Source organism: Bactrocera oleae, chromosome 4 (assembly GCF_042242935.1).
Source record: "Bactrocera oleae isolate idBacOlea1 chromosome 4, idBacOlea1, whole genome shotgun sequence".
Lineage (NCBI taxonomy): Eukaryota > Metazoa > Arthropoda > Insecta > Diptera > Tephritidae > Bactrocera > Bactrocera oleae.
In genome coordinates, this window is record NC_091538.1 from 43,480,405 (window position 1) to 43,492,517 (window position 12,113).

Below are 12,113 nucleotides of genomic sequence, written 5' to 3' on the forward strand. Positions count from 1 at the left end.
GCTATTGTCACTCACAAACACATGCATATTTGCAGTCTGCTGCAGTGCGGATAAAGTATGACTCAGTCGCTGGCACACACACAAATAAACACATACAGTTGTATATGTGTGCGCACATGTTGCGTCAACAGAATAGCCGATTTTATGCATTCGCGCATTTACAACATTCCAATCATAAAATGGTGCACAAAATAGAGTTGTGACTAACATTCCCCTACACTCTGACACACCGACGAACGCGCCAATACCATTCTAAAAATTTAAGCAAAATATTCAATGCTCATAGCACGCACTTGTCGAATGTTCTTCCAAGTTTATGACTGTTATCTGAAATCTAAAAGCAGTAACTTGAGTAAAGATTTTTAGGCAACTGGAAACTACTAACAAGTAATAACATGTCCAAAATATAAAAGTAACATAAAGAAACTGAAGTGTTATAGTCAGTCGATACACATTCATGCATGAAAATTCGAACATAGGGGGCACCTCGTTTCTTAAGTTAATTTCTAAAAATCTAATAATATTGGAAAAAATATACGACCCACATAGCTTACGATACATATTTTAAATACAGATGTCTGCGGATGTCCGACCTTAAGGTTTTTTTAAGTTATTGGAAGTCATAACAAATGCATAAAGTGCATATTTTTTGGCTTCAAGTACCTCTGGCATAAAAATGGTGACTTTACCATAAAAATCAGCGGCAAAATTTGCCTAACTTTAATGAAAAACTAAATTATTTAGAAAACTACATTTTGGCCATATAATATGACCAGTGTGAAACAAAGATTTGCATATTTCAAAGAAAAATAGTCTAAAGCTCACAGAGAAGAAGCTGTATTCTTTAAAACTAATGAAAATTGGTTAAGCGGAACGTTCGAACTTTCGACAAATGTTGGAAATCGACTGCGTCGGCAATCTAAATCATTTAATTTGTAGTGAGAAGATTAGACGATGGAGAATTGAAGATATTCGCCATACTTTCAGTGAGGACGCCATAGTTCACGCAGCAAACACCACAGAACAGGCTCAAGGAGAATGGAACGCTTTGAAAATACTTCAAGATTTTAAAAATTCTCCAACACGTGCAGAGAAATAGAGAAAAGCTTACAAAGTAGCAGAATCAGATCGATTTTTTTTTATATTTGGCGTACAAATTACCCGAAAAAATATAGACAAAAAAGATCGAAAGAAGAAAAAGAATTAGAAGCACAAACAAAAAAAAAATTCCAGAAATGTTTCACAAAGAAACTAAATTGTTGGTAGACATGCCAAAAGCAAATTTCGCTAATACCGATGATGGCAATACAAGTAAGAGATTTTCTGAAAACCCACAATTCGCTGCGGACATAACAAAAGGATCTCATCTATAGATGAAAAGTTATATTAGCAACTATTTCAAATCGACATAAAATAGACACAACAAAATGGTATGACAATGGCCAGATTGTATTGTAATATCTACGGTTGGCATTTCATGACTCCGATTATGCATAATATATTAATACATTGCGACGAAGTTATTGAAAATGCATTATTGCCAATAAGACAGTTGTCGGAGGAGGCAGCCGAGGCACGAATTAAGCATTTTCGATTATATCGGGAAAATTATATTTTCTAGGGAGATTTATAACCTTTATATTTACGATAGATTATTGTTGAGTTCAGATCCATTATGCTACTACCAGCTGAACACAACACAGAATCTGATATATCAGAGGCAGGAAGTGAGGAAAAAATAAATAATTTTTTATTATATTTGCTTTTAGCCTGAAGGATAAGGCGTCAATTATTTGTACAACAATATATATTATATTGAAATACATACACTAAACAAGTAAGGAAGAGCTAAGTTCGGATGTAACCGAACATTTTATACTCTCGCAAAGTCAAATGGTATACTCGTTTGAGATTTCTTTGTGGATCTTGCCGCCTTGTTCTATGGTGACCGATATTTTCGGTAGAAGGTCAACTATAGGCATTGATGTCCACATATTCAGTACCTAGGGGCTTGAACAGACTTGGTTCGATTTAGACAATTCCTCCCAGAGATAAAATTTAATATCTCTGACGTATTTAGTGCTTGGTTTATCGCGCTTTTAGTAGTTTTTAATAGTACCGTTATATGGGGAGTGAGCGGCGTTGTCACCCGATTTCACCCATTTTCACACCGTCGATAGAAATGCTAAAAACATTTGTTCCCAGTGAATTTTGTTATTATAGCTTTAGTGGTATAGGAGATATGCACATTAAAACTATTAGGGGGCGGGACGACGCCCACTTAAAAAACAATTTTTTAACTGCAGATGCCCCTCCCTAATGTGATCCTGTACACCAAATAAAAGTTTTGTATCTTGTTGTGGAGCTTAGTTATGCCAATGTATTTCTTTTTGATTAATGGCGTTTTGTGGGCGTGGCAGTGGTCCGATTACGCCCATCTGCAATACCAACGCTCTTACGGTACCATGAAACATGTGTACCAAGTCATAAAGATATCTAAATTTTTACAGCTTGCATAGACGCACGGACGGACAGACAGTCACCCATATTTGGGGCAGAGAAAGAGAGCAGCTGATTTCTTTAATTTGAACATACTCAAGAACTTGAGAACATATTGTATTTTCAAATAAATGTATACAACTAAGGTACCTCACCTGCCTTCACCAATATGTATGGTATATATGGATATGTTATTTAAATAACTCATAAACTCACATTCGGTATCTGGGGGCTTAGACAGTTATGGTCCAATTTTGAAAATTTTAAGACTCGAGATGGTATACCCTAAAAGAAATATTTTTGAAAAGTTTTATCCTAATACAGTCAATAGTGCTTTATTTGTATACTGGAAAGTGAAAGAATCATATGAAATTTAAATGTGTGTTATATGGGACGTAGGCGGTGTTGTGATTCGATTTCGCTAATTTTCACACAGTAATATTGTATTGTCAGGATAATGTTATCTACTGAATTTACCTAAATGTCGGTGGTGCCACACCCGTCGTTCAATTTTGAGCCAGGATCCTATAAAGCCCTCTTTGGGTGTAAAATTTTATGCCTTTAGTTTTTAACAAAAACCGTTATATGAAGAGTGGGTGGGGTTATACAATATTTCGATTTCATTCGCTTAAGCACTGTCGGAGAAGTTTTAAAACACATATATTCAGAGCAAATATTGTCGGTTTGGCTTTAGTAATTTGGGAGACATGTAAATTAAACTTATCCATATGCAATTAAAACATTTTTAGGGTCCCAAGAAACATATGTAACAAGTTTCATCAAGATATCGTAATTATATTCTGAACAGTGTATATTAAGTTTGCCACGAAGTTTGTAACACCCAAAAGGAAACATAGGAGACCCTTTAATGTAGGCATACATATACTCGTAAATAATCAGCGTAACGAGCTGAGTCGATTTAACCATGTCCGTCTTTGTGTATGTGCGCGGACTAGACCCTCAGTTTTTGAGATATCGATCTGAAATTTTAAACTCATCCTTTTCTTGCTAAGAGGCTGCTCACTTTTCGGAACGGCCGATATCGGACCACTGTAGCATATAGCTACCATACAAACTGAACAATCGGAATCAAGTGCTTGCATGGAAAACTCTTTTATTTAACGAGGTATCTTCAGAAAATTAGGGATGTTTTATTATTTAATATATATAAGGTTGGCCGTTATTTCCCTTCCGCTTTTTTGCTCTTCATTCAATGCTTTATAAAAAGTGTTACAGTGATCGGATTTAGTTAAAATATGCGCCGTTTTGTTCGATGATCTGTTTCCATCTAGACGGCAACTTCATAATACCTTCCTCGTAGAAGCCCTCCTCCTTATTTGCGAAGAATTCGGACAGCCACTTTTCACAAGCCTCTTTTGAGTTCAACTTCACACCACCAAGGGCATTCGCCATGGACAGGCGTCCGGGCTACGTCCGGGCTATATGGTGGATGCGATAAAACCTCCCATCTGAGCTCCCGTAGCTTCTGACGAGTCATCAACGAAGTGTGTGGTCTGGCGTTGTCCTGGTGGAAGACTACACCCTTCCTTTTGGCCAATTCTGGACGCTTCTGGTCGATCGCCTGCTTCAAGCGGTCCAGTTGTTCGCAGTAGATGGTAGAATTAAGCGTCTGGCCATATGGGAGCAGCTCATAGTGGATGATTCCCTTCCAATCCCACCAAACACACAGCAAAACCTTCCTGGCCATCAATCCCGGCTTGGCCACTGTTTGGGACGATTCACCGGCCTTCGACCACGACCGTTTTCGCTTGATATTGTCGTATGTGATCAATTTTTCGTTGCCAGTCACCATCCGCTTCAAGAATGGGACGAGTTCGTTCCGTTTCAGCAGCATATCGCAGATGGTTCAAAATGGTTTGGTGATTAACTCCCATCTCCTGGGCGATGTCACGAGATGCCATATGCCGGTCTAACTCGATGTATTTCATGATTTGATCGGTATTTGTCGTCACAGGTCTTCCGCCGGCTGGCTTATCCATGGTGTCATTTTCACCGGCTTTGAATCGTCGAAACCATTCCTCCGCGGTTTGAAGTGATAGAGTACCATCCCCCAAAACACCATTAATCCCACGGAACGTTTCTCTAGCGGATTTGCCTTTAACGAAGGAAAACTTTAAAATAGCGCGAATTTCGGCGTTAGTGAACTCCATGTTTACACGTCTATAACTGTTGAACGCAATATCCAAACTAATCATGCATAGCGTTGTTTTGTAAGTTATGTCAAGACCTTTCAAATTATGTATAGTGTTGCCAGATACGAGCTCTGTAGCGCTTTGTACATAGCCGCGAAATTCAAAAGACAAAAAAGCGGAAGGGAAATAACGGCCAACCTAATATTTAAGGCAATAATGCAATCTCCGCAGAAATTGCATAGATCGGCTGACTGTAGGAATATTAATTGAACGATCTGAATGAAGTGCTTGCATGGAAAACTTTTTTGTTTGACGAGGTATCTTCACGAAATTAGATCGGAATCAAGTACTTGTAAGGAACCTTTGTAATTATGAAGGGTATTTTAGCTTCGGTGGACCTGAAGTTAACGTTTTTTCTTGTTTTGACTCTATTTATCGCTTGCACGGACAGATGGACATACGGATAATACATTGCTGTATACATAACTCTATATCTATTTCGATTAGTTTTAGGTCATACAAACAATCGATAGGTGAACTAAACTATTATACTCTCTGTTGTAACATGTTGCGAGAGTATAAATATATAATGTACAAGATACTAAATTAGTAGAAAATTTTCTACATCTTCTAGGTTAAGAAGTATATTAAAAAGTTACGTATAACCGTAAATATAATTGAATACAATTAATTTAAATACTCTGAATTGCTCGAGCAGCCTTATTTGTTGTGATGTAATATTTACGAGACTCTATACCATTTAAGTAACCAGAAAGCTTCATGTGAAAGATATTCATGTTAATTCATTATTAGTTAAACGTTGATGGCAGTTCTTGGAAGTAAGAAAAGAATGAGATAGACTACAAGTTTCAAAGTGGTCAAAAAATGCAAAAAGGTTGAAAAGTTGGAATAATCTTCCAAGGGCATCCAAACTACTATCTACTCTCAGTTGTTCAAGATAATATATCGGGCATTACTAAGAATTTCATGGCGAGAGAAATTTATAACAAATCGCAAGCGCTAATTTGAAGAATTTATATTCATACTACCACATCATAATAATTAAGTTAATGTTCAGTTGTGATCAGTTGTGATTTTATATAATATTACTCTACGAATGTGTGTTCATCATCGAGGGATTACGAGTACATAGAGTGACCGAACACATTTTCGCTTTCATTGAGATCAAACGGTTTTGAAAATTTATATGTTGGATGTTCATAAGCCCCCTATAAAATTTTCATTTTTAAAGTTTATAAACTGAGTACATGTACAATAGTATATTGAACATATTGCCCATCTGAAGCTATAACTTTTTCTCATCTTTTTACTTTCGCGCAATTTGTGGATTGGCGGCCAAGAATAAATTGAGCCAATTTTTGATCAGGGTATCATCATTCTGATATGAACCGTATTCCAGTGGGAGTAATCTGCCGGACCACTGTTGGTGTAACGTTGTTGACTTACAGGCGATGGATTTTGTTGTCAGTCTCATTACAAGTGTCAATATTTCTGTAAAATTTGTCGTGGAGCCCTGAAATATATCTTCCCTAAACGGCATTCTAGCTAACCACTTTGCATACCAAAGGATTTACCATATATAGCACATTTATAATCAATTACATATGAGATGTCTAAGTTAAGACGTCGGAACGAATACATATAAGGAGTGATTACGTTAGCCAAAGAACAATTAAAGTAATGATACTTGTACAAATTAAATAACTATTCACTGGTTGTTCAAAACCAAACCTCTAATACTCACATTCGCACCACAGAACATATATAACGGTGAATTTTCAGCACCAAGCGTAAACCACTTGTACAATTGCGAAATGTCGCCATCACCATTATCGTTACCGCAACCGTCGTTAGCCGCAGTTGATACCCGCTCATTTCTCAAACTTCATTGGACGTGCTTCAAAGTGCTTGGTATTAACGCGTTCAACTCCAGCGCACATTATCTCGCCTATTCGGTGGTGCTGCAAGTGCTTGTCACCCTCTGCTATCCACTGCATCTCGCCTCGGCACTCTTCGGTAGCGCTGATGCCTCGACGAATATACAGAACCTCGCCGTGTGTGTCACCTGTGTGGTCTGCAGCGCGAAATTTGTCATCTACGCCACGAGAATGTCGCCCATACGTGAGTTGGAGGCCATCACTGCCACATTGGATGCACGTGCCCAGAGTCCATGTGAGCGTCGTTATTTCCTAGAGTTACGTAAAGAAATGCGTCGCATTACCCATTGCTTTCTCGGTATTTGTGCCGTTGTGGGCCTGACGGCGGAGCTGATGTTTATTTTTCGTAATGACCACAATTTGCTCTATCCGGTTTGGTTCCCGTTCGACTGGCGTGCAACGGATTTGAAGTTCTATGCAGCGCATTCCTATCAAATTGTTGCAGAATTTCGTTAACGATTACTTTCCGACTATGGCTTTGGCGCTACTCTCGGCACACATCAAATTGCTAGGTATTAGAGTTTCCCAAATTGGCTACGCGACGAGGAGTCCCGAAGCGAATGAAGCGGAGTTGTTGTATTGCATCAAAGACCAGGAGCAGCTTTATAAGTGAGTAGAATTGAAGGCTGTGGAAAATTTAAAGGTGGGAAAAAGAAAAAACGGCAGCGAAATATCCATTTTTGAACAAGTCTTAAGCTAAAGACTGTCAATGTATGTTTTTAAGCTATTGCATAGCTTTTATCGCAGGCTTTGAGCGCGGCCACCGAATCAAGAAATTCCGTAACGGACTTTTAGGCGTATCGTATTTCGCATATCTCAAGCGGAACAAATCAATTGAAGAGACAGCAGGGTGATTGAAAAATAGTAATATTTAAGAGACAATTTTTTTTAATGGCAAATAAAAATGTGGAACCTAATAAATTATTAATTAATGAAAATAAATTATTCAATATTCGGAGTCATAATATTAGTAACATTATTATTACACTATTGCATAGCTTTTGTCGCGGGCTTTGAGCGCGGCGACCGAATCAAGAATTTCCATAACGAAAATAAACACGCGTAATGTTAGGGTTTGTGGAGTTGGAACTTCTCGCTTCCAGAATGAACGTCAGAAAGTTGTTCAATTTATGACTTTTAGCTTTTGCCATCGTGGCGAAAAGAGGCTTGTAGGCAAACGTAGTTCGGGAAGTACACGTAAATTGATTGGTGAAAATAGTGATGAAAAAATAGTGAAAGTAAAAGAGTGAGTACTCTATAAACATACATTTTATTATTATCACAAATGCAAGCGAATTTCGATGATCAAACTCTTAATATCGTTCTCTTTGTTTAAATTTTTTAATTGAAAACCCTAAAGTGGGGCTATTTGGCACAATTTTGAACGAAAATATTATTTAGAATGTTTCCTATTTAAGTAGCAAACTCCTCTTATTTTTTTTTAAATAAGTTAACCGGTTCATCATCTACCTTCTTAGTTTTCTTTTGTCTAAGAGTTAACGGAGAATTTATATAGTTTTTTATTTAGATGTCTCAAATAGTCATAGGATTGGGGCTATTTGGTCTCTTCATGTTGCTTTTTGGTTTTAGGCATGTTTTTCAAAGAAATATTGAATATTGCGGTCCAAGGTTTATTTGAGACACTTTCAAACATAATCCAAAGGTGCGTTCGAAAACACAAGTAACATTCAATGTTTTTGATTTTGAATTAATATCAAAGAAAAAAAAATACTGTATAAAAAATAAATAAATAATTATAATATAATTGCATAAGTTGATAAAACATGCTATGCAATAGCTTTACCGCAGCAGTCCCCGAGTGCCACACGTACTTTTTTATGTATGCAAATTACAGGGCCAAGTATTTCGTTATTTATATTATATTATAATACATGCACCTTTGATTCTCAGTATCTCTCAATATCTCAATCGAAATTAATTTGAGTTATTATAAATATCGATATCATGGCTTAGTTAATAAATGCCTCCTGGATAAACTAAAAAATCGAAAATATTGATCCATTTTTATGCAGCGTTTGGAATAAAAACAGTGTGTAATATCAATAATACAAAGAGATGCGTGAACTATAATTCCATAGTATCGACTCTAAAAAGAGTGTGAAGTTTTCGACTTCAGGAGTTGGTTCATGTCGAGTAAAGTCTTATAACCGTGTCATGTTAAATCAACGCTGGCTGAAATCTCTTAATGATTACCAGCTCAAAAGAAAACTGGAACTAATCACAAGTACCCCAGAATATTGTCCAATACTTTAACTTTGATTCATTTCATTATATCGAAAGGTTTTCATGGAGTATTGTTCATATTGTCTTAAAACAAAAATACTGTCACGCGATTGAGAGTGATGTGAAGCATTCATCCAAATATTATCGATTATAGTATGGTGCTTTCACGCATCAGAACTGGCCACTAGTATATGGTATATTTATCTCCGTATATACATATGTATTTATATAAATGAACCTAAGCAAATGATATAGATATAAAACTCGAAAACTTTCAGAAAACTTATTTAGTTCACAATTATTTAGTGAAATTATTTTCAAACAAACATAACCAAAAAATCGGTAATAATGTACTCGTATATTGATTACATTGATTTATTATCTCTGTACTCAAATACGTAGAATGATCCCATATAATAAATAAAGTAATTTTCGTTGTTCTAGTATAAAGTTGACATTTCCTTGTCCTGACGAGATACCGGCTAAAGTTAATTGCAATAGAACGCCTGTTCTTATTATAATCCAAGGACCATATGCTCCATGGCTGGAAGAGAGTATTTTTCCAGAAATATTGAAACTACAGCATCTGACCCTAATAAGCAAAAGCAAAGGAGACACAGAAACACCTTTAGCATACAGATCTCTTTCCATGCTCGATAAAGCAAGAAAACTGCTAAAAAATTATTAAACCCCGCATCATAGTCGCCGTAAACAATGATCGAGGCCTGTCAGAGCGACAACATGATTTCAAACCAGGCAGATCCATCATCGGAGCTGTTGAAGACGTCGTGCGAGGCGCATCCGAAGAAACATTTTTGGACGCCAAAAGTCTTCCTCGTAAAAATTGATATAAGAAACGCAAACGACACGGTACCAATAATCGATGCAAGTGGCGGTCCTCAAAGAACATATATCAGCTCTTGAGCAGTGCAAGGGATTTATACTTGGATCATATCTATGGAATGCCAGCTGCGACGGAAATTCTAGATGACTGCTATTTCGTTGGTTATGCTGTTAATACAGAGATGGTTGGCTTCATACACTTCGCCTAGCCGCAAAAAAAAAAACTGAATTAATTTGCTTACTAGAACATATTCCGCTGGAACTTCAATCCGAAACTATCCAAACAGCGAGAACACTAAAATACGAATATATAATAATGGATAATAAACTGACATACTGGGCTCAAATTCAGCATGCTGCTAAAAAGTCAGACAGTATACGTATAACCAGGTCCGCAAACTAACTAGTTTATTATACTTTAATTGTTATTCTGCTTTTTTGTTTTCTTTCATATCTTAACTTCTGTCATTTCTCGTTGATAACAGACGTGGATCAATTTTTTGGTACAACCCAAAGAACAAAACACAGAAGACAAAAAAAAACATTTAAGGGGTACACCTGTTTATTCGGAAAAAACCTTACTAATCAGTACCTGCAGTGCGACCGCGGGCAAGCACAAACAACAACATTTGACGTTATGCAATGAAAAAAATTAAGAAAACGACCAGAAAAAAGATCAATACAGAACTCACCCAATATGATTAGAAAACAACCAGCGCTAGTGCCAACACTTCAAATAATGTTAACCAATTCAATATCAGTCGGTAAGTATAGAGAACTTATCAAAATGATGAGAAATGAAAGTATAAAATTTCAACTAAAGTAAGACAGAGCTTTTCGTGTCGTAATCAAAAATCTTCATCAAACTACGCCATTGGAAACAACTAAAGCCGAAGTTGAGGTATAAAAAGGGTATGAAATTATAAATGCCAACCACTAGTCTGACAATGCAAACGCTTAAATTCAGAAAACGAGATAACGTAAATTTAGTAAATATACAAGACGCTATACAAATTAAATGTAAGCATACGATGTATTTATAGCAGCTGTCTACCTACCTCCACGTTATGCACTTAAGCTAGATGACTATAAAATATTATTCAAAAGTCTTGGGAACCACTTTATTGCTGGTGAAGACTCTGAAACTCTAAGCATCCTTGGTGAGGATTTAGACTGACTGACCCAAAACGAAATTAGCTATTTAAATGTAAAACTAAATTTAGTTTTTATACTATTATTATTATTATACCGTTCCTGCTATCAACTAGCCTAGCGTTGGCCGCTTTAAAATTCTTTGTGGCCGCACCGTTCTATCGCTTGTACTACAACATTTGGCATATTTTCTCTCGATACCGTTGGAAATATTTCCCATCTGTTATTATGGCACAACATTTCAATTACTTTTCGATAAGCTGCATGTGGAGATGTTCTTCAGTAACTGGGTGGAGCAGACACACAATTTCGCAAGCATACTTGTATGATAATATTTTGTGAGCGTACGTTGAAGAGTCAAACAGCCATCGCCGGTGGTATCATACGCATTCATCTGGATACTTTCGTCTCGACCTGTAAGGCAGCTTACTCCCTGTTGGCTGTCATATTGAAGATGAATGAATGAGCCAGCAAGTACCTGGTGAATGAAATTTCTGCATATGAACTTATGCTCCCTCTATAAATATATACTACGTTTATAGTTGTAATTCATATAATAAAATAAATAATTTAAACTCTCGATAATAGTATGTCTTTGCGTCAAAAATGGGTTGAATACGATCAATACTTCCTATAACCCTCATATACCTAATATAAAGATTATTGAACATCCGAGTGACTATATACAGCATATATCGGCCAATATGTGAGTTAACTCAATGAAAATAAAAGAGCGTATTTAATTCAAAACAGGGTATCTTCATGTCTAAAATGGATCAAATCGGGTGAAAATTTTACCTAGTCCCAATGTAACTAATATCAGGATATACGTCTGACTTTATTACATACAAGGTGCAATTCAAAAGTTTCAGGACTTTTATTAAAAAACGAATATTATTTGTTTTTTTTTGAAAAATTTATAGGTCGCCTTCCAAATAGTCTACTTCTGCCTGAATACAACGTTTTGCACGCTCAAGAAGGTTATCGAATTACTTTTTTAGGTCATTTGTCGGTATAGCGTTGAGGATAACGGTCGTCGCCTTTTGGATGGCATCAACGTCAGCATAGCGGTTTCCTTTCATGGCCAAATGTAGTTTTCCGAAAGGGTAGAAGTCGCACGGTACCATATCAGGTGAATACGGGTAGTGGTTGATTGGTAAAATTTGATTTTTGGTCAAATAATCGGCCACATGCGTCGATCGATGAGACGGCGCATTATCGTGCAACAAACGCCAACTTCCATCTTCGCGATATTCCGGCCGAA

General features: G+C 36.7%; 1 pseudogene; it reads left to right on the top strand.

Annotated features, from left to right (window-relative positions):
• Window positions 1-6,487: 6,487 nt before the first annotated feature.
• Window positions 6,488-11,315, top strand: LOC106624567 (odorant receptor 59a-like; annotated as a pseudogene).
• The last annotated feature ends 798 nt before the right edge of the window (window positions 11,316-12,113 follow it).